The following is a 24,698-nucleotide window of genomic DNA, read 5'->3' as shown; positions in this document are numbered from 1 at the left end:
GCTATCCATTATTCTCTCAAAGACTCGTAGTCTTTTAAAAATGAATGTTAAAATTTGTCTTTACACATAATTGGAAAAAATAAAATTATATTTAAAATATTGGTTAAAAAAGAAAAGGCATTTTTTTTTTGCACAACAAAGTCTACTAGATTTTAATTATTTCCCTTGCCCCCTGCAACCTAGTTCTATAGATCAGTAAGTGACTGTAGTCAACTGTACTTTGAGAAATCATTCAGACTAACGTTGGGATGTTACAGAATAGATCTTTCTGCATTAGAGAGATTCAAGTTTTGTACAAATATTTAATAAAACAATCACTACCTCCCCAGGAATATTATCCTCAGCAGAATCGTAAATGGATGACATCTTTCCTATGTCAAGTGCAAGGTGGTTGGGGAAGAAAGAAAAGTCTAAAATACTCTCTCTACATAACAATGGGTTCACCAGGGAAAGCAACTTTTATGAAAAGGGAACTTTAAAACCCTGTAGGATTCAACACATTTATGTCTCTTGGTTTGATGTTATGAGTTCGTATAGGTTGTTTCTTCCCTTCCATCACTGGAAGGTCCATCTTAGGTGGTTTGAAGGCTGCTGAGTCTTCTGTAATTCTAGTAGCCTGAACCCAAATGAGCTTCATAGGTGATGGCTTCTGAGTACTTCCATAGGACTGGACACTAAAACCAGTGTTGGATTTCTGAAGGGTTCTTGTTCCAAAAAGGCTCCATTTTTCAGATGAGGGTTTGTCTCCATTTCCAGAGTCCATGCTGCTGACATCTAGTCCAGGTAAGGAAGTAGAAGATTCATGAGTAAACTAGCCTCTGGGCTTTTGCTTGGGAGAAGAATGGGGGGGTACTACTTGGAGAAGACTGAGTTGAAGAAATCAGTCTATCTTCTTTTGTCATTTCTCCATTTTGTAACTTCAATTTATGGGCTACCTCTGCTACACAGTGGTACTTGGTTTCTTCTGTGGTGAGACCTTTATGGGGAGTGTATCCTGCGTCTGTCAACCCTGCCTGATACTCAAAGCGCTGAATGCTTTCTTGTGTCTGCTTTGTAATTGGAGAATTCATGATGACGTGCATAGCCTTGCCCTTCACCACTGGGGCCTTGTTCATTTGGTCACTGGAAACTGAGAGGGTTATAGAAAAACTATTTTATCCTTCCTCAACCTTGGAAAGATGTTGGTACTTCCAATCTGGAATGATCAGCTTTTTCCACAGAACTTTACTGCACATGGCAGATGAAGGTGGAGTAATCGGTGTGAGATCCTCCAGGACATCATCATAACTGAATGATTGACAATGGATTCCAATTTACAGAGACATCTTGCCTAGAAGCTCACATGTGCTGTGCTCAACAACAGGCAAATCTGGTTCTCTGGATGATGCCATGAAAGACTGTGATCCAGGTGTTTCTCTAGACAGATATCCAGAACTCTGATTCCCAAAGTCTATGGAAGTTATATAGATAAGACAAAGATGTCAAAAGGGAACATTCTGCAAATAGTGATGCACTAGCAAAGAATTCCAAGCAGCTCTCATACAGAGGATCTACAGACAGCTGGGTTTCTGTGAGGAGGGGGGTGGGATGGAGGAAAGGCGGGGTGAAGAGACCTTCTGCAGCCTGAGGCTCCTCCACGGACAGGAAGCTGAGACAAACAAGGTTCAAAGCCCCATTACTCCCTAAGCGCCGAAGCATGGAACGATCCGAGATCATGATGCAAATCAAGACCCAAACCGACCTCAGGAGGAGAAATAAAGCAAAGCGAGACAAAGCATTTATTAAATGCCTACTATATGTCCAACAATGTGCTAAGCACTGGGGATACAAAGAAAGGAAAACCATGTTCTCAAGGAGCTCACGGTTTGATAGGGGAGAAACTATGAAAATAATTACATGCCTACAAGACGTATGGGATAAATTGAAGATAACCAATCGAGAAAAGGAGAAACAAACGAAAAATCATGATTTCCTGGGTAAATGAAAGAGCAGAAGAAGGGTTTTGCAGATGAAGTAAACAGCAAAAACATGAAGGCTTTCCTGCAGGTTTGCTTGCCAGAGTCCCAACATAATTTGGGTTCTGTTTTCTCATCTATGAAATTAATAGAATGGTACCAGTTAGGAATGAGGCAGGAAAAGAGGAAACATGGTCTGTGTAAGTCACAATGAGGAGCCTCATATGATTATAGTGAGTTCTCACATTTGGGGAATAATGGGAAATAAACCTGAATAGGGATAATGGATCAAATTCTAGAGAGCCCCTGTCCCGCCCCCCCCAACAGGTAAAGTACCTTAAATGTGATGCAATTGAGATTCTTTACAGCTTTCCATCATGTCACAATGAAAGCATTTAAAACAGATTTCTTTAGAAGCCATGTACAGGATAAATTGGGGAAGGGGAAGTCCTAGCTAGGACACTGCAGTAATCTAGGTATAAAGTGCTGAGTTCATCAGAATCACAGTCAAGGGTGCCAGGGAAGCTAAGAACTGACAGCTGAGTCAGCACTAATAAAAGGGACAGCGACACGCCTTTGCTTCTGAGCAGCATTTCACTGCTATTGTGAGTGTATGAGAGTATTGTGCTGTAAGAAATAGATCACTTCCAACAGATATGGAAAGGCTTATATAAACTGACACAGAGTGAAGTGAGAAGAACCAGAAAAACAATTTCTAGCACAACATCAATATTATATAAAAAACAATTTTGAAGACTTTCATAAACTGATGGAGAATAAAATAAGTAGAAGCAATGATTTGTGTGCTAACAACTCTGTACAGTGTTATAAATATTATGAAGATGAACAATTTTGAAACCTGTAAGAGCTACGATCAATATAATGACCATCCTTGATTCCAGAGTACCAATGATAAAACCTACTGTCTTCCTCAATGTGACAGATTTAGGATGCAGAAATACACATATGTGTGTATATGCTGTTGTTGAATCATTTCAGTGATGTCTGACTCTATAATGATCTGATTTGGAGTTTTATTGGCAAAGATACTGGAATGGTTTGCCATTTCCTTCTCCAGCTCACAGATGAGGAAACTGAGGCAAACAGGGTTAAGTGGCTTGCCCAGAGTCACACATCTAGTAAGTGTCTGAGATTTGAACTCAGGTCCTCCTGCCTCCAAGCCTAGCACTCTAAGCACTGCACCACCTATCTACCCCCAGATATTTAAATATTTAGATATAATCTGAATAATTAGATAACGTGCTATTATGTGAATAATGAAGTCATGCCTATAGCCTTTTGGAAAAGCAGATATCCCTCACTTAGGAAGAGTAAAAGTAAGTTTTAAATAGATACCCATCCCTGGACTTGTCCAGTGTCTCTGGAAGTGGCTAACCTCTGGGGAAAGTCTATAAAATAGTTAAGATTCAAGAGTGGAGTCAAAATGCACTCATAGGTGATATTCTACATGAATTCAACCAACAGTATGTACAAAAAGAAGCATTGAGTCAAATGGTTTTGTTTATGGGAATGGAGGAAGTTTCTGATGGTAATTTTACACCATGTAATTGTTACTAGAAATTGTAGAAAGATTGTGCTCAAGGAGCCCAGATTTATTCGTCAACACAAATGATGTAAGGAAATAGTAGAAACACATGCCCATGGTTGAAAAAATAGTACTTAATGAACACTTAGCAAGGCATGAACTAGTGGCTAGAATTACACATCAGAAATTCACTATCTTTCTTTTTAACTATTAATTTATTTGATTGCAGTTTTCTACAATCATTTCCATAAGTCTTAGATTTTTCCCCCTGCCTTTCTGCTCCCTCCCCAAGATGGCATGGGTTCTACACATACATTTTTATTAAGCACATTTTCATATTAGTTATGTCACATATAAGAATTAAAATGAATGGGATAAACCATGAGAAAAACCAAAACAAAACATAACATAAGAGAAAATATTCTGCTTCATTCAGCATTCTAATTCCATAGTTCTTTCTCTGGATATGGATAGCATTTTGCCTCGAGCCCTTTGGGAATGTTTTAGGTCCTTGAATTACTGTGAAGGGCTAAGTCTACCAGAAAAATTCCTCTCACGTTGTGGTTGTTACTGTGTACAATATTCTCCTGGTTCTGCTCCTTTCACTCCACATCAGTTCATATAAGTCCTTTCAGAGCTTTCTGAATTCACTATTTTTCAAAGGTTAACAAATGATAAATTTTCATATTACAAATGGAGACCTTAGGATATTCTTGAGAATTCAATAAATAAATTGTACTGGAACTGGAAAATTATCATGTATCAAAGATGTTGCTCACAATCTCCTGGTCATAACATTGTTCCATAAAAATTAGAGAACAATGTTTCCACAGTGGTCTTTATCTCTAAGCTACATGGAAAGAAAAACTTTCAAAATATAGAGACCTAGTGGAAGAAATCAGAATCGTGCATGAACAACATATGATCCCCACAGTCCTGTCTGCTACTGGAATTGTCTTAAAGATGTATTCATCAAGCCTGCAGCAGAAGAGTTAATATCTCAATACTTTCATTCAGTTACAAAATAATATTCCTCCTTCTTTTTGATTAAGAAGTGTTGATCTCTATATTCAATTATTGTATAGGTTTTTGTTAGGATACTTTCTAAGTCTGTTTTGTACCCTTTTTTTGCAGAAATAGGAGGTGGGCTTTCTATTTTGTTGTTGAGTCAATTGCATCCAACTCTCCATGATCCAATTTTTAAGGTTTTCTTGGCACTTTAGTGGTTTGTCATTTCCTTCTCCGGTTCATTTTACAGATGAGAAACTGAGGCAAACAGGGTTAAGTGAGTTGCCCGGGGTCACACCACTAGCAGGACCTTTTGACTCCAGGGTTGGTGCTCTAGTCACCTCTCCACCTAGCTGCCCCACTTCAGTTTTCTGTATTAGGCCCCGTTTAAGAAGGCCATCCTTTGGGAGGAAGACTATGAATCATTAAACTCTCCCCTTTATTTGTCAGGAAGAGGTTTCTGAAGTATGAGCGGATGACTCTAAAAGTTACAGACATGACTACAGTGGTATTTGGGTTTCTGCAGTTAAGGCAGTATAATGCAAGTACTGACTGGAGCTCATACCAATGTAGGCTTCCCAACAAAACTTCCTAAGAATGCTCAGGAGACATCTGAGACTTTTATTTTTGCGTAGTCAACTTTCCTTTAGGAGACACATGGAAGGAATTCTCACTGAAATACAAGGATTTGTTGACAGTCTTTAACTCAGATCTGCCTCCTGATTTTGTTGCCCCATAAGGATTGTACTAGGGATATTCCCTCCATTAAGGAGTTCATTTGATTTTCCTAAAGCATCAATAAAACATTTTTTAAGTAAAGGGCTAAGTTATTGTTGCCAATATCAATACCTATAGTCCAGCATACACACAGAATGAAAATAAAAGTATATACGGGAGCATCTCCATTATTGTACTTTACCCTCATAGCAGGACTAGAATCTTATGATAAATGGCAGAATTTGCCAAGAATGACACACCATACTCCACCCTCTGGAGTTTACCCTTTCACATGCTCTATGATTTTTCTCTATGTATATACCTGGCAAATATCTCAGGGATGTAGCAGTTGCTGGTCCTGCTGAACTGAGAGCAACATCTGGAAAGGGGAATCTGGGTTTCTTAGCATCAAGGCAGGTGAAGAGATATGGGAAGGAATGGAAAGACAATAGATATCAAAGGCAGCATTATGGAAATCCTGTGACTTGTTCTTCAGTAGTGTGCCATTCTTTGTGATTCATTTGGGATATTTTTGACAAAGATACTAGAGTGGTTTGCCATTTCCTTCTCTAGCTCATTTTACAGATGAGGAAACTGAGGCAAACAGGGTTAAGTGATTTTCTCGGGGTCACAAAGCTACTAAGTGTCTGAAGCCAGATTTGAACTCAGGAAAATGAGTCTTCCTGTCTCCAGACTCTGCACTCTATCTACTGCACCATACACCTGCTCCCTGTGGCTGGGTCTAGCTAAAGCAGACAGATATCCCTCCAAGCATACTGGCTTTTAGATAATAAATATTCAAGTTTTCCACTATAATTCAATAATGAAAGCATTAGAAAATGCTTTACATCTGGTATATTATTTGATTTTATTGGACAATTGAACATACCATCACCACATATTCACCGCAGTTAGGATCACCATAGAACTGAAAGTTTTGCCCCATTTATTCATGATTCATATCTCAAGCCAGTGTGTATACAATGCAAATTCTTGCAATAATATTAAGAATGACCTACTATCCCAATGTAGAAGAGGACAAGATGCAAATATGAGTAAATGTAGAATTTGAATTTCAAAGTGGGCATAATGGCATTATTTGATGTAGTAGAAGGGACCTAGTATAATGGACATAGGTTCATGAGTCATTCCCGTCCTCCCCCATCCCCATCCACTTCAGTTACCAAGTTCCACCTGAGATAATTGTACAGGAATATCATGTTTGCTTCCCTTTATTATACTTGGCAGATATTGGGGTCTATTTGGTTTTTTGAAGTAATTAGAGTTAAGTGACTTGCACAGGGTCACACAGCTAGTAAGTGTCTGAGGCTAAATTTGAACTCAAGTTCTTTTAACTTCCAGGGCCAGTGCTTTATCTACTGAGATACTGGGTTTTTTGTTTGTTTATTTTGTTTTACAAATTGAAAACAAATTGTTTTTACAAATTTACAAATTACAAATTTGTTTTATGAATTTTGCAAGTTGTGGCAACCCTGCATCAAGCAAATCTATTTCCAACAGTATGTGCTCACACTGTTTCTTTCTGTCACATTTTGGTAATTCTCACAATATTTTCAACTTTTTCCATTATTATTGTATCTGTTATGATGATCTGTGATGAATGATCTATTATATTACTATTATAATAAACTGAGATCTGTTAGAGACCTTAGTCTGAAAAGGCCAAGGTCCCCCACTGCATCCTGGGCCATCTTCAGTTGTTCTGATCCATATCTGACCACTGGATCCAGATGGCTCTAGAGGAGAGAGTGAGGCTAGTGACCTTGCACAGCCCTCCCTCACTTAAATCCAATTCACTTTCATGTCATGACATCACCTCCTTGATGTCATAGTCCTCTGCAAGAATAAAGGAGAAAGAGAAGCAGTAATTGTTTGGAGGTAGCATGAACAGCACCGATATAAGATGGCAAATTTAATCGATAAATATGGTGTGTGTTCTGACTGTCCCCACCCACCAACAGTTCCCCATCTCTCTCCTTCTCCTCTGTCCTTCCTACTCCCTGAGACACAATATTTAAATTAGGCCAGTTAATAACCCTACAATGACCTCTAAGTATCCAAGAGAAAGGAAGAATCCGTGCAGCAAATTTATTGTTGTCTTATTTTAAGAAATTGCTCACAGCCACCCCAACCTTCAGAAACCACCTCTTTGGTCAGTCAGAGCCATTAACATGGAGGCAAGACCCTCCACCAGCAAAAAGATTACAACTTACTGAAGGCTCAGACGATGGCTAGCATTTTTTCTAGAAATAAAGTATTTTTAAAATTAAAGTATGTACATTATTTTGGGTTTTTTAAAGACAGAATACTATTTCACACTTAACAGACTACAGTATGGTGCAAACATAACTTTTATATGCACTGAGAAACCAAAAAATGCATGTGATTCACTTTATTTCAATATTCATTTTATTGCAGTGGTCAGGAACTGAACCCACAATTTCTTCAAGGTATGCTTGTATCTAGAGAGAGGCCATGGCTATCTTCCCCAGAACATGGAGGGTTCCAAAGTAGGGGGAGATTTTCAGTACACTGGCCAAGAGCAATTGAGAAGCTAAGAATTCTCAGATCAGCACTTTGCAAGGGACAGCTACATCCAAATAACGTGTGTGTGTACGTTAGTCATTTTTTTAGTTGTGTCTCTTAGTAATCCCATTTGGTTTTTTCTTGGCAAAGATCCTGGAGTGGTTTGCCATTCCTTCTCCAATTCATTTTACAGGTGAGGAAACTGAGGCAAAGAAGGTTGTGTGACTTGCCAAGGGTCACACAGCTAGTAAGTATCTGAGGCCAGATTTGAACTCAGGAAGATCAGTGCTCCTGACTCTAGGCCCAGCACTCTATCCACTGTGTCACCTAGCTGCCCCAACTTCTTTTGAGCTATCAGTAATTTGCTGGGAGGGTAACAACATTTGGTGAAGAATTTAGAGAATGGGCAGATTTCCTCCCCTATGTAGGAACTGCTAAAGGAAGCAATTCCTTCAGGGGAGATGCAATGGCACAGTGGGACTAAGGATGTTCCTCAAGGCTCAAGTGTCAATTAAAAATCTGAGGGACCAGCTTTGGTGCAGCATAGAAGGAGAGCTAGGGACTGCAGTAAAATACCAGCCAGGTATCTGTCTGAAAAAGACTATTGATCCAGATTTTAAGTGAATGTGGGAGAATAGGGACCTTGGGAGTCAGAGCAATACATTTTAGACTAATATGGAGAGAAGAGGATGACTTGAGATGGAGAGTAGACAGAAAATAGAGCCTCAATAGGGTATTAAACCTGTAACCTGATTAATAGGTATCCCTCTATACTCAGTATATGGTAGCATCTACCATATGCCAATTTCTATACTTGATTCTAACATTTTCCCCTGCCAAGCCCAAGCATAAGCAAAGTAAAATGGTAATGTCAAGGATACTGTTTGATGAATACTGAAAGACCCTCCTCCCAATAAATAATCAAGCAAGTAAAAGCAATTATTAAGCACCTACTATATACCAGACACTGTGCTAGACACTAGGAGTACTTATATGTATATATCTTTGAGAAGCTTACATTCTATCATGGAAGACAACAGATAGGTAAATGGAAGTTTCACCCCATTTTTTCATGATTCCTATCTCAAGCCAGTGTATACACAAGGAAAACCCACATAACGGACTCATACCTGCAATGCCACTTCTGGGGATGTCATCAAAGTGCTCTCATAGGCCTGATACTTGCTCCCAGTGTACTCACCATCTAGTTTCTTATGTGAGATGCTCTGTTGCTGCTTGTTATATCTTGTCTGCATTAACTTTTTCAAAGCCAGCCCAGCCATTTCAGCTACAGTCTATTAGGGTGTGGTGGTTAGAACTCTCTCTGAAAAGGGAAGGCTGACAGTTCTTTAGTGATAACCAGGATAACTCCTCCCACTCCAACAAAATATAGGCTGAGTGCCCCAAAGGAAAGAGTGGGAATTTCCTTTTCTACCCCTATGTTTGGATTAGAGGTTAAAGCTTTCTTTACAATTAATTATCAAATTTAGGATTTAGACAATGTGACACACTTCCAAGATTCTGGATTGACTGATAATGAACTTAAACTACAATAAAAAGTGGTCTAAGGAGTCCTGGTCAGTGCTGTCCCTCTACCTAGCCCCCAACCATATCTGTCCGCTGTAGAACTACTTTCATGCTACATTCAAGCCAGTGAAAATTCCAGTCTCCCTAAGATTTTCCCAGAAATAAAAGTTAAAGTTTATTGGTCTATAAACAGGGGTGGGGAACCTACAGCCTCGAGGCCACATGTGGCCCTCTAGGTCCTCAAGTGCAGCCCTTTGACTAAATCCAAACTTCACAGAACAAATCAAATCTCCTTAATAAAAGGTTTTGTTCTATAAAACTTGGACTCAGTCAAAAGGCTGCAGCCAAGGCCAGGTATGGCTTCAAGGCCACAGGTTTCCCACCAGATTCCATTTTCTTCTACTTTTTAAAATTGGGACATTTTTCCTTCTCCTAGTCCCTCCTGTTCTCTTTGCTGAAGTAAGTCCCAAAGAGAGAGAGACAGAGAGACAGAGAGAGAGACAAGAGGTAGCTTCAAGGACCTCCACCATCTCAGTTACCGTGAGATCCTAATGGAGACAGTGCAGGACCCTGAACCCAAGAGTCTTTCAAATAGAGGTATGCCTCCCGGAAAACTGGTCAATCTCAGTACCCATAGTCGTCACTGAGGGAAGGAACTCCTGAGAACAAGAGGCCAACCAAGCAACCCCATTAGCTGCTGCCAGTGGGTCAGGCAAGTCAGCCTAGCTGAAGCAACAAGAAACCATGAGCATATGACTGGCTTCTTTCTGCTATTACTGGACCTAAGAGATTGCTACATCATCCTAAAGTCTTGGAGTGCTAAGCACGTGTCCTCAGAAGTTTCTAGGGGAGCTCATCTAAGCTTCACACATGTGCGCTCCAATCCCATTAAAGAGCTTTTTAAAAACCCTTTCTTGTCCTTGGATTTCCTTGCCAGCATTGGTTCACAGAATTCACAGAATTTGAGTTGGAAAGGATCACAGCAGCCATCTAGTCTAACCTATATATGAAAGGAATCCCCAATATAATACACCAAATAAATGTTGATCGATCCACTTTTCTTTGGATACCTCTAAAGAGGGGGAACCCACCACCTCTTAAAGGTATACCACTGCACTTTTGGACAGTTTTAATTTTTAGGAATTTTTTTCCTGATATCATGCTTAAATTGTCCTCTTTGTAACTTCCAATTATTGCTCATGGTTCTGTCCTCTGAAACAAAAAACAACAAGTCTAATACTTCATCTAGGCAGCTAGGTAAGGCAATGGATAGAGTGCTGGGTCTGAAGTCAGCTATCTTCATAAGTTCAAATCCAGCCTCAGGCATTTACAGTCATGTGACGCTGGGCAAGTCACTTAACCCTATTTACCTCAGTTTCCTCATCTGTAAAATGAGGTGGAGAAGGAAAAGGCAAATAACTTTTGTATCTCTGTCAACAAAAACCCCAAGGGGGGCCACAGAGAGTTGGACATGACTGAAATGATTGAACAACAACAACAGTCCTTCATCCACAAACCTTTGGAGGTTTTTCTACCAACAGTGGAACTATGTCCTACTCTGAGTCTTTTGTCCTCCAGACTAACCATGCTCAATTCCTTTAACTGATCCTCATATCCCATGGACTCAACGTCCTTAACTGTTCTCTAGATACTCTTCAGCTTATCAACGTCCTTATCAAACCATGACCCCAGAATTGAGCACAATACTTAAGATGAAGTCTGACAAGGGCAGAGTATAAATGGAACTTTCACCTCTCTATTCCTAGAAACTGTTGTTTAGTTGAGTCCAATTCTGGGAACCAGTTTGAAATTACATTCCCAAAACACTAAACTGAGAATGTTTTTTTTAATCCCTCTATATTACTATGCCCCAAAGAGATCAAAGAAAGAAGAGAAAGATTCATGTGTACAAAAATATTTGTAGCAGCTTTTTTTGAAGTAGCCAAAAAGGGGAGACCAAGAGGTTGCCCCTCAATTGGGGGGGGGGGGGAATGCCTAAACAAATTTCTTTTAAAAATCTAAGTTGGCAGCTCATTAGCATAGTAGATAGAGTCCATGATTTGGAGTCAGGAAGACCTGAGTTCAAATCTTACCTCTGATACCTACTAGCTGTGTGACCCTGGACAACTCACTTTACCTCGTCCAACTTTGTCTTCCTCATTTATTAAAGAGGGATCATAATTGAGCCTATATCACCAGGTTGTTGGGAAAATCAAATGAACATTTGTAAATAGCTCCTCAAACCTTAAAGCGTTATTACTACTGCTGTTATTTTTCAGGTCCTTGAGTAACTACATGAGTTTCTTTAGAAAAATACCTTTTTTTCCTTCTCATTGAAATAGTTTCCCTTTTTGTCTCCAGATTTTCACTCTTCAGAGCTGTCTACTTCTTGGTGAGACTTCCCTTGCAGCATTTTACTCCATGGGATCCTACCAATCTTTCTCATGAATCTTTTGGAATCTACTGTCTCAAAATCTGGAGTGCATGTCAGACTATGCTCAGATTGCCTCTTTTCTATCAGAAACTCTAGGATGGAGTGGTCACTTTCCCTTGAAATTCCCATCATTTCCATTCCAGCAACCTCCCTACTATTGAGAATACTCAATCAACAAACATTTGTTAAGCAATACTATGTGTCAGGCACTGGGCTAAGGGCTGGCAAAAGGCAAAAGACAATCTGTACCCGTAAGGAGCTCATAGTCTGATGTAGAAGAAAACATGCAAATAACTCTGCACAAACAAGGCACTCACACAATAACTTGGAAATAATAAGCAGAGAGAAGGCACCAGAATTAAGGAGAGATAGAGAAAGGCTTCTCACAGAAGACAGGATTTTTATCTGGAGTGTGAAGGATGCCAGAGAAGCCAAGAGGAGGAGATGAAGAGTGAGAGCATTCCAGCTACTGGGAGATAGCCAGTGAAAATGTCCAGAGTCAAGAGATAATGCATTTTTCCCTTTACTGGCTCCTCTACGTCTTGAAGGATCAAACTACCACTAATACAAGTCAAGAAGTTGTTAAGTGACACAAATGTTATAGTTCCACACAGACTTCACTTAATCCTATTTAGAAAAAATCTAATGTAGGTGTGTGGTACACATCTAGGTCTTTAAATAAATTTCTTATCTTGTAGTTGATCTTTTTGAAAATTGTTGTTCATTTGCTTTTTTCCTAACAATATGCCATTGAGCATGAAAATAATAGTTATAATAATATATTTGCTACAACTGCTGAGTTTATTCACATTAAAATTTAATGGCCACAAACATTAGTTATCAAGTGCTCTGCTTTTGACAGAGTGAACTCCTATAGATAATTGGATAACTGAAGTCTCTTGTCACTTGTCCCTCTGACCTGAGTTTGTAATCGTTTCCTGAGCTCCCCACTTATTTCTTCTTTGTTTTCAAGTGCCTACTGCAATGACAAAATTTTTTTCTGCTGTTGATCTCCACTCAAATGCTTTCCATCATACTTCCCTCTCCCCCCTTTCCTTTCCCCATTCCTGGATTTCCTAACTACCTCATCTGTCTTTCTTATGTCTCTGTTCCTTTTGAGAAAGGTGTACCCATCCTGAGCCACATTCTAGCCATGGGTTAAGATCATACCAAGTCTTGGTAAAGTCAAATTCTCCTTGAATTAGAATCATTAGCTCCTCTTGCTTAATACCTAAACTTTGTACATTTAGGTATGAACATCTGAGGTTATTATGGGTTGTACTATTTTCTCTTTTTCTTTCTTTTATTTTTGTATTCTGTCAACTTCTAGGCATCTCAGTATAGGCTCAGGCAGCGAGATGGCACAGTGAATAAAGTCCTGGTCCTAGAGTCAGGAACTTCTTCTTGTTATTTAGTTTAGTCATGTATAACTCTGCAAGAGCCTATATGGGATTTTCTTGGCAAAGATGCTGGAGTGGCTTGCCATTTCCTTCTCCATTGGAGTCAGGAAAACCTGAGTTCAAATCTAGCCTCAGACACTTATTAGCTGTGTGACCCTAGGTAAGTCATTTAACCTCTCTTTGTCTTACTTTTCTCATCTGTAAAATGGAATTATAGTAGTACCTACCTCCCAGGGTTCTGAGTATCAAATGAGATAATTGTAAATTGCTTAGCACAGAGCCTGGCACATAGTAAGCTCTAAATAAATGGTTAGTATTATTATTATTAACCTCTATGTGATTCATTTCTCTCAACTGTAAAAGGAGGATCATCATGGCACCTACCTCCCAGGATTATTGTGAGGATCAAAAGAAATAATATTTGTAAATTGCTTAACACAATGCCTGCCACATAGTAGGTGCTTCATAAATACTTATTTTTTGGTTGTGCCTGTAAGAGAAAGTAATGGTGACAGAGGCAGAATTTTGGGTACACCATGCAAATTTCTGGCACATCATATCGCCCTCTTGCTTGAATCTATAGGACCAAATCATGGGGAAATGATTGCCTTTCCCTCTTGATGTGAACCCTCTCCTCTAAGGTTATATCGAAGGCGTATGACTTCTTCACTGGGGAACTCCCTCCCTCAACACCGATTACAGTCTAATCAGTAATTGTGTTCTCTGCAGATCCTCTGATTCACTCACATGACTGCCACCATTGATTCTCACTTCCACATATGTGGGGCTTTGGCAGTGTAGCTCCATACTGGGTGGTGTGAGGTATTACAAAAGAAATAGAAGACTAAGTCCCTGCCATACAGGAGTACAAGGTAGGATATAACTAGTGGTGCCAAAAGAAGAGCCATAGCCTCATCAAGGATATTCTGAACCCCCTTCTAGAAGTGCAACCAGTGCTGAATCCTAATTACACTTGCTAGAATCAGAGCTGAAAGGATCTTCAGAGATCATCGAGGTCAACGTATACCTCAGTAGGAATCCCCTCTAAAACACCCAAGTGGAAATTGAATATCCAATCTCCTATTCAATGATAGGGAACTCACCACCTCCTGCAGGCAACTCACTCCTCCATATGAACTGAGATTATCTTTCATCTTCTTTGTATATGTCTTGTCCACACAGAGATGATGAGGTTGACACATGCATTGCCAGAGTTAGCTCATTGTTTGAGAGACTCCAAAGGAAAGTATGGGAGAGAAGAGGTATTAGGTTGCCTACCAAACTGAAGGCCTACAGAGCCATCGTGTTGACCTCATTGTTGTAGGCCTATGAAATCTGGACAGTCTACCAGCACCATTCTAGGAAATTGAATTGCTTTCATTTGAATTGTCTTAGGAAGATTTTGAAGATCACCTGGCAAGATAAGGTACCAGTCCTTTCTCAAGCTGAACTTCCAAACATCCAAACTGTACTGCAGAGAGCACAACTCCAACAGGCTGGGCATGTTGTTGAAATGGCAAACATACATTTGTCTAAAAAACTGTTTTACAGAGACCTCATCCAAGGCAAGTACTCACATGGAGGTCAGAAGAAGCAATACAAGGACACTTTCAAGGTCTCTCTGAAGAACTTTGTAATCAGCGGTGAGACATGGGAGACACTGGCACAGGACCTCCCAGCATGTCAAAGCAGAATTACAATAGCTCCAAAGAAACATGAGATGCACAAATGTAGTCATCTCCACTCCAAATGTTCATAAAGACTCTTTTTGAAGACCTATGGTAGAGCCTTCCAAGCTCATATTAGTCATATTAGCCACAGTCGGACACACTGTACCTTAATGCCATTTCAGTCCTCTTCAAGAATGAGAGACAATAACCATATATCTTACACATAAACAGCTGTCTTCCCAGTACAATGTGAGCTCTGTGAAGGCAAGGCCAGTGTTTTTGCCTTTCTTTGTGTCTCCAGTGTTTGGCATATGATAAGTACTTAATAAATGTTTATTGGCCTACTGACAATGATGGTATCCTAATAAAGCTGCCCCCAGCCCATTATTCTAACTTCCTCATGGGCCACACTGAATAGCATGCCCACTGCCTCTAGCTAGCCATTGACCCCAAATCCAATTCACATATTTGAACAGATGTGTTCTTGTACTCAACCACAATCACATCATCCATTTAGCCCAAGACAGGACCACAATAGCTAGCCAATCAGAAAGCAGCATGACCAGGATATTTGACCACTGAACCATAGAAGGGAGCCCTCCCATTACCTAATCCCTTAACAAACCCTTCCTGCCTTTTTAATATTTCTCACATTCTATATAAATTTTGACTGTGTAATCAACGTCCTATGCTCTATAAAATTGTTTGTCTTACGTTACTGAAATTGCTGGTTTCTCTAATGAACTTAGCCACTCTGCAGAGCATGAAACCTCAAAACCACAATAAAATCTCTCTAACTGGTTTGGAGTCATCCTGAGTCTTTGAAATTCTTTGAGACATCCAGCATCGTCACAACCTGACCTTCATCAACAACTCCAGTTCTCAGGAAATTTTTATTTATATTGAGCTGAAATCTGCCTCTCTAGAATTTACACCAGTTGTGCTTGTTTGATCCTCTATGGTCATGCAGAGTGAATTTAGTCATCCTTCCATGTGAAACCCTGTTAAATGTTTGAAGACAGCTAGCTATTAATTGCACCTGAATTCTCTAGAGAAAACCCTCCTAGTTCCTTAAGCTGATCTGGATAGGGCATGGTCTCTAAGCATTGCACCATTCCAGGCACCCACCCTATTTGGGTTTGCACTCTGCTTCTCATCTCATCCAGAGGAAAAGGAACATGGTACCTTCTGAAGAGATAGTTAAAATGGGTGTTAATGAGGGGTTGGGTGAAGTTGGCATTTCTCAGAAAGTACTTCAAGGACCAAGTGTTCCCAAGTAGCCTTATTAATGTTTGCACCTACCATCCTGTAGCTTTTTGCCTGATAAAGCAGGAGGCTTGACGCTAGCCAGGCTTGCTGTTAAGAAATATGACCAATAAAATGAGGCATTTTTGGCACTTACAGCCAGCTTTCTATGGTGTTTGGACTACAACCAGGGAGAAAGAGACTATTTAGAAAGCAATTATGCCCAGCAAAGAGCCAACAATGTCATTAACGCTCAGCATTTTAAAATATAAATTAAGAGTATTCTCTAGAAATCCTCACATTGATATAATCCATGATAATTCAGGAAATCCATTCATTTACAAATATGTCCATTCACTCAACATTTGCTCAGTTGTTTCTTATGGGCCAGAAGGTACCACTCAAAAACCATATGGGAAGAAATTTCAAATGAAGGTTTAGTATTGAGACTACATCTACTAGAACACCAAAATAACTAGCTGATTGGGTCAAAACTTCAGTGAGAGAATGTGCCTGTCATTATCATCTCCAAGGGATTTGTTGTTATTGTTTAGTAATTTTCAGGCATGTCCAACTCTTCATTTGGGGTTTTCTTGGCAAAGATAATGGAGTGGTTTGCCATTTTGTTCTCCAGTTCATAGATGAGGAAACTGAGGCAAACAGGATTAAGTGACTTGGCCAAGGTCATACATCTAGTAAGTGTCTGAGGCTAGATTTGAACCCTTGAAGATGAGTCTCCTTGCTTCCAAGTCCAGTGCTCTATCTATTGTGCTACCTATCTGCACTCCTAGTCAAAAAGTTAATGTTGACTTAAAAAGTAATAAAATCCAGAAGGATATTGTCTTTCCAAATGAATTTTCCTAATCTGCACAAGCTTTAAACTAAATTGGATACAATATGCATTGCTGAAACCTGATATTATACGTTAAATATCATATTAGGTGCCAGGGATACAAAAACAAAACAAAACTGGTCCTTGCCCTCAACTAATTTACATTCCACTGAGGGACACAGCATGTAAACAGATAAATAAACAAGGATAATTTGAGGAGGGAGAAAACACCAACACTTAGAGGGAGTAGGAAAAGTTTCCTGTAGGAGATGGTACCCATGTTGAACATTTGAAGGAAGGTAGGAATTCTAAGAGGAGGAAGGGAGGTATTCCTTTTTTTAACACCTATATTTTTTTTTAATTTTCATATAGTATTTTATTTTTTCCAATTACATGTGAAGACAATTTTCAACATTCAACTTTTAAAGAAATTTGAGTTCCAAATTGTTTTCTTCCCTTTCTCACTTCCCAGAAGCAGGGCATTTCAAGCATGGCAGACATCCAGTGAGAGAAGAGGAATGCTGAGCTTGGAGAACAGCAAATTGGCTAGTTTGATTGTCACATTGACCACAAGGGAATAATATAAAATGTCTGGAAAAGTAAGTTAGAGCCAAATCACAAAGTGGAGAGTTTGTATTTTATCCCAGAGGTAATTGAGAGCCACTGAAGGTTCTTGATGGGCAGTTAGGTAGCACAGCAGATAGAATGCCAGGCCTAGAGTCAGGAAGACTCATCTTCATGAGTTCAAATCTGGCCTCAGACACTCACTAGCTGTGTGATCCTGGCGAAGTCACTTAACCCTGTTTGTCTCACTTCTTTAACTGTCAAATGAGCTGGAGAAGGGAGTGGCAAACCACTCCAGTATCTTTGCCTAGAAAACTCCAAATGGGGTCATGGAGAGTCTGAAATAACTGCACAATATCAACAATAGAAGTTTCTTAAACTGTGATTTAAGAAAATTATTGACAGCTGTATGAAGGTTTGATTACTACTTAGCACAGAACTCTCTAACCTCTCTCATACACCCACCTAGCACAGTTTGCTTTTTGGATCATTCCCAGCTACCACCAGTACAAAGTGAAGTGAAAGAAAAGGTCAGAAGACCTGAGTAATTGTCCTGGGTGATTTGGGCAAATTACTTAATATCTTTGAACCTCAGTTTTCCTATCTGTAAAATGGGGTTGAATTAGATGGTCTCTAGGGTCCCTTCTAGTTCTAAATTACATTACCTAGAATGTGGGGAATTGTGACAGTTACAAAGAAGCATAATACACAAAACCTTCCCTCAAGGAGTTTTCAATGTGTAGAGCACACATGCATGAGAAAATAACCAACCATAAGAATCCTTGAACAAGCCTCAAGTGAGCACTATAGCCTGTGTGGGCTGAGACAGCTGTGGTCACAGACACAGTTCAGATTTTCAAAGCATCCTACAGAGCCTGGCTCTTGCCTCCTAATCCCTATGCTGGTAAGTTCAGAAGTTGCCAGCAGGTGGACCATTGATGCCATAGACACTGAAGTATATCTTCTGCCATTCAGTCAATACCCAGTCATGTCTAACTGAGGTGTGGGATTTTATCCCACTATTATTAAATAATTGAAACAAATAATACACTTCATTTAGAGGTTAGTGAAAATAAAGATGTGTTTTTCCCCATCTAAGTTTATGAACCTCTTAAAATCTATTTATGGGGCCCCTGCTATAGAAACATCTGTATAGTAAAGGGAATCATTCATAGGATGTCAGAGTTGATGGAGTCCAGAGCCCTTGGCAATCTCATCCAATCCCCTCATTTTACAGAAGAGGACCAAGAAGAAGGGAGCATACTAGCTAGGCACTATAGTAGACTTATCTTCTAAAATGTAGAATTAATTGATGTTTAGTGCCCAAACTAAAGGACAAGATAGGCTCACTGACTCCTGCCTTAATCAGAACACATGTGTGAGTATCATGTTCAGTGTTAGGTACTACATTTCAGGAAGGCTTTTTAAGCAGGGGAGCATTCGGACCAAGGAGTGACCTAGATAGCAAAGGACAGCAAGTGTTTACAGTAAGCATCATCTAGAATTCCAGATGTTTAGCATGAAGACTTGGGGGAGAGAAGAGGAGAGAGGATGATACCTTTGAATATTTGCAAGTCTGTCAGATGGAAGATTTCTGCAGAACTGGGAGCAGCAGTAGATGGAAAAACATGTTTTTCTTCACCTTCTCTTTACTTCTCCCTTTTCTAAAACATCCTTCTCTGAGTTTCTTTTTCTCCCCATTTTATGCTAACCCTCCTTTACGCTTTTTCTCTTTTGTCTTAGACTCTCATCCTTGCTCATTGATTGTCATAACCTCATGATAAGCTAAAGTCTTCACATTTCCTTAGAGTTTCCAGAGTATTTTTACAGTTAGTCTCATCCATCTCTCCTCATTGGTCTTTCTTAAGTTACATTCACCTACCCTCTGGGTATACTCAGAGGCTGGCTCTCTTCCAACCCCGCTAACCACATTAGTGAAACCTCAGAGAGGTCATTTGTCTTCTCCTTTCCTCTTCCCCTCTCTCCACACTTCCTTCTGTAGCCACAGAATTCATGAAACCAACTCACTGTGTCCAGCATTGTGGTCTGTAAAAAGCAAAGTGATATAAAGGAAAATATATTGGACTCAGAGTCAAGAGTCGGGTTCCTTTCCTGGTTTTGATACCACCATTTTATATGACCTTATACAAGTAATTTCTCCCCTCTGGTCCTCTTCTGTAAAATGAGGCATTTGGATGAGATTGCTAATGGCTCTGGACTTTGCCAACTCTGTTATCCTACTTGCTGCTGTTTGTTCTTCATTGTCAAAGAGGACCATGATATCATGGATGTGATGCCATGACATGCATGTGAATTGGATTTAAGTGAGGGAGAGCTGTGCAAAGTCACCAGCCTCACTTTCTCCTCTGGAGCCATGTGGATCCAGTGGCCAGATATAGATCAGGACAACTGGAGATGACCTAGGATACACTGGGAGACCTTGGCCTTTTCAAGCTAAGGTCTATATATAAGCTATCCTATAAATGATTCCCCTTACTATTAGAAGTCCCTATAGCAGAAGGCTCATGGATAGATTTCAAGGGGTCCATAAACTTGGATGATAAAAATACATCTTTATTTTTACTAACCTCTAGCTGTATCATTTCTTCCAATTATTTAAAAACATTATCCACAGAAGAGGTCCATAGGCTTCACTAGACTGCCTACAAGGTCCATAACAACAAAAAGGTTAAGAACGCCTACCCTACAGGAATTAAAGTGAGATAAAGGAATTATGATCTCATATTAGCTTCCATCTACTGAAGGGATCCACTCAGCAGAAGCCTTCAATTGTACAATTCCCCTGCTCTGAAGTCAATTAGAGCTGGTCATTCAGAAACCCAAGGCTTATAATATCATTTCCCATCTTCCAAAGCACTCACTCTGCAGGCCTATTAGCTTCCTCTAGATTCTACCAGAATGATGTTTTTCATTATTTATACTAGTTGAGATGGGATGGGATGGGAAATTCTTACAGGTTCTAAAAGGCCAGGTCATTGGGTCTGGTGTGAGGATTACCCTCAGAAAACACACCATTTTGTTGTTATTCAGTTGTGTCTGACTCTTCATGACCCTATCTGGAGTTTTCTTGGCAAAGATACTAGAGTGGTTTGCCATTTCTTTTCTCAGCTCATTTTACAGGTTAAATGTTAAGTGTTAAAGCAAATAGGGTTAAGTGACTTGAGCAGGTTCACACAGCCAATAAGTGTCTGAGGCTGGATTTGAACTCATGAAGATGAGTCTTCTGATTCCAGGCTCAGTGCTCTAACCACTGCAACACCTAGCTGCCCCCACATATCAGTAGCATCACAAAACTAAGTATTTGGGTTTTTAAGGAGTTAGACAGAACATTACAGATAATTCAGACCAATTCCCTCATTTAACTGATGAGGAGAAAAAAATCAGTCAGCCAATTTAGTCAGTAAATAAGCATTTATTAAGTTCTCAGTAGGTGCTAGGTGCTGTGTTAAGCACTAAGCATATGAAAAAAGCTTACATTCTAATGAAGAAAACAGCATGTAACAGATACAGAAAGGTAAAGTTTGAGGTCATAGCTCTAGTGTGGTGGGTAAAAGATGAAATGACTGAGAAAACAAAGGTTTGAGCTTTTGAGCATATTAATTTATTAAGCAATGCATGCAAATTGTACAACAAATTGGGACCAGACCTCCTTAGCTTGGCACTGGAACCTGAATACAGGGGGGAGATAGATGTTTATGCATTAAAAGAAAGCAATTAACAGGATATAAGCCAAGATACAAGATTAGATAATTAGATTTCTAATTGGAGGAAAGATTACAGACTTCCCAACTTGGAGGGGGAGAGCGAATAGATACGATTCCCTGAAATCAGAAAAAAAGGTATCCCACTCCCACAGCAAATATCTGTATTTAATCAAAGGAAAGTGGAAGCAATAACTGATGAACCAGTACAGGCCAATTTTCAAATAAGACATATGGGCTGCTTGAGATGTATAATTGTGAAAAACTCTTTGTATCAATCCAGATCAGGCTGGGTTTTTGATCAGCATAACCTAGGTCTTTACTTAAAGGTCTCTAAGCAGCAGGTAGAGTCATGGAGTGCTAAGTTCAAATAATACCATAAAGTTTTCTCACAATTATCAAAATTGAATAAAGTTTTCTCCCAAGATAGAATTTGGACTAGACCCAAAATTGAATAGAAAGGGAACTAAGCTAGCTTCAGAATTGAGTCACAAGGTGGAGTCACTGTGGATCACTCAATTCCCACAACTATCTCACTAGAAAATAGAATAGTGGGCACTAGAACCCAAGCCCCCTGATTCATAATCCAGTGCCTTGTTTCTCATACCCTCAAGCTCAACACCCAATATAATGTTGCACTCTGGTGGCTGCATTTCATTGAATCAGAGCGTGGGCTATGATGATGTAGAGCATGATGCCCATGATGTGGGCATCATGTAGAGTAATGAACAAGAGATTGGGTATCAGAGAACCTTAATTCTAGGCCCAGCTCTTTTCTGGGAGCTATGTGGCCTTAGGCAGGTCACTGTACCTCTAGACTTTAGCATTCTTACCAATAAAATAAAAGAAGACCCAACGGTCATATAAGGATGTAATAATGATATTCATGTCCCCAACACTTTCAACACCACAGCTGCTTTGCTCCTCCCAGCCTCAAGTGTTCTCCCCACTACATTCAAGCCACTTGTCTTCACCACAAGCTCTATTCACTACCATAGACAAACCAGTTTAATCCCAGGCAGCCCAGTCCCCTTCCCCTTCAATTGCCCCCAAGAGAACTGTTCGGCTCCCATGACTCAGCTGTTTCTTGAAGTCCTCATGAGGCCTGAGCGTCCCAGGGGAATCTCCAGTGGATATCATGTCTGCATCTTCTCCCACACCCATGCCCTACATCACCCCATTCTTCCTACAGTCTGGCACTCAAGCTGGGAGCGAAAGAAATCATTATAGGCTAACAAGCAGAGCACATGAATCTGCAGAAGGCTATTGTGCGACACAAAGGCCAGTCTATCCCTGTGAGATCTAATCCTCCCACATCAGACAGGGCAAGAAAAACAGCATAGACTGGCCTGGTGTGTTTATTACTCACTGAGTGTGTAAGCAACCAACACATAATAGCATGTACACAGATTTCTCTTGACCTCAGTGTTTTTTAACTCAGTGTGGGGGGAGGAGGAGGTTCGGATATTTATTAAGCTTCTATTATGTGCCAGGAGGGGCAGCTAGAAGGCACAGTGGATAGAGCGCTGGGCCTGGAGTCAGGAAGATTCATCTTCCTGAGTTCAAATCAGGCCTCTGACAGTTACTAGCTGTGTGACCCTGGACAACTCACTTCACCCTGTTTGTCTCAGTTTCCTCATCAGTAAAATGGTCTGGAGAAGGAAATGACAAACCACTCCACTATCTTTGCCAAGGAAACCCTAAATGGGGTCACAAAGAGCCAGACATGACTGAAAAAGGCAGAAGGACAACAATAATGTTCCAGGCACTGGGCTAAGTGCTTTACAAATATCTCATCTAATCCTCACAACAACCTTGGGAAGTAGGTGCCATCATGATACTAATTTTACATTTGAGGAAACTGAGGCAGATAGAAGATAAGTGACTTACCAGGGATCTCATAGCCGGAGTGTGAAGTGAGAACTGGACCTCTGAATTCACTGGTATGGAGAACCCCCAAGTTGAAGAAATTCCTTCTACATTTGGGCACCTTCTCTGTAACTTAGTCTGTTTTTAAAGAACATCTTTATTTTTTTCTCAATTACATATAAAAACAATTTTTAATATTCATTTTTTTATTATTTTTGAGTTCCAAATTCCCTCCCTCCATCTCTCCTTCCTCCTTGAGAAGACAAGTACTTTGATATCGATTATACACGTGTAGTCATGTAAAACACGTTTCCATATTAGCCACACTTTAACTTAGCTAGTTGCCTAGAGTATTTAGAGGATACATGATTTGCTCAGGATAATACAGTCATTACGTGTTAGAGATGGGACTTGAACCCAGGTCTTCCTGACTCCAAGACTGACTCTCTACCCAGTACAAAATTAATTTATTAATGCAGTTTACCAGAAGAGAATGGTATGTAATGAACAGTGAACTGGCCGTGAGGAAGACCTAATTTCGAGTCTTATCTTTGACACATGCTTGCTATGTGACCTTGGTCAATTGACTTAACTACTCATTGTTCTAGGCAACTCTATAAGACTTAAGGTTGTAGAGAAGGTGAATACCTGTACTAGTAGGTATTTCCTCATTTGGGAATTCCCTGTGCTGGTAAATTCCAGGTCCAGTCCTTGTCCATTTGGTTGTTTTTTAAAGCCCTGAATTTACTTCTGTATTTGGAGGGGTCCCAGCTACCCATTTCCATATAGCCTGGCCTATTTGAAAATGAGCTAGTTTTCACATGTGGGTCTCAATACATGTGCCTTAGATGGGAAGGGGGCAATAAATGAGGTGAATTTTTAGTTTTCATAGGCATTTCTTACCATATGACCACAAACAGAGGCTGACACAGGAGGCTGAACACTCAGTGAATAAAATGTCTACTTCTTAGACTAGTGTTTAAAGCCCTTCACCACTCGTCTCCGACATGTCTCTCTAACCTTATTTCTCTTTGCACATTCTACATTCCAGTACAGCTCAGCTACTAGCTATTCTCTGATTTCATCTTGCCTACTTCTATGCCTTTGTGTAGGCCCTCTGTCCTCACACTGCTGCCCCACCCTTACACGCAAAAGAGAGAAAGAGAGAGAGAGCATATTCTCTCTCCATCTCTGTTGAAATCTGGCTCCTCCTTCATAGCCCAACATAACATGGCTATGGCTAGGGATGTAGCTGGATACACCAAAGCCACAAATTCAACATTCCCAAAACAGAACTCATCATCTTTCCTCAAAAGGTTTTGCCTCATGTCCCAACCTCCCCATTTCTGTTCATAGAAAAATCATTCCCCCAGGTTCAAACCCTCATAGTCATTCTTTCCCATAGCTACCCTCCTCCAATCAGTTGCCAAGCTCTATTGATTCCACCTTGGTAACATTTCTTACATTCATCTCTTCCTGTCTTTTTACTTTCATTTCTGCCACCCTAATCAGATTCTCATTACCCTCTCTCATCCCTAGACTACTGTCATTCTCTTCTAACTGGTTTTCTTGCTTACAATTTTTCCCCTCCATATTTCACATAGCTGTCACAATAATCTTCCTAACACAGAGATCTATGTCATTTACCTGCTCAAAAAATAA

At 40.0% G+C, this 24,698-nt stretch overlaps 1 pseudogene; it reads right to left on the bottom strand.

Moving 5' to 3' along the window:
- Positions 1-475: 475 nt before the first annotated feature.
- Positions 476-1,457, bottom strand: LOC140523993 (putative monooxygenase p33MONOX pseudogene; annotated as a pseudogene).
- Between the last annotated feature and the right edge of the window lie 23,241 nt (positions 1,458-24,698).

Source organism: Notamacropus eugenii, chromosome 2, assembly GCF_028372415.1.
Source record: "Notamacropus eugenii isolate mMacEug1 chromosome 2, mMacEug1.pri_v2, whole genome shotgun sequence".
In the NCBI taxonomy this organism is placed as follows: Eukaryota; Metazoa; Chordata; class Mammalia; order Diprotodontia; family Macropodidae; genus Notamacropus; species Notamacropus eugenii.
The sequence above is the reverse complement of the archived record's forward strand: the minus strand, read 5'-3'. Positions and strand labels throughout refer to the sequence as shown.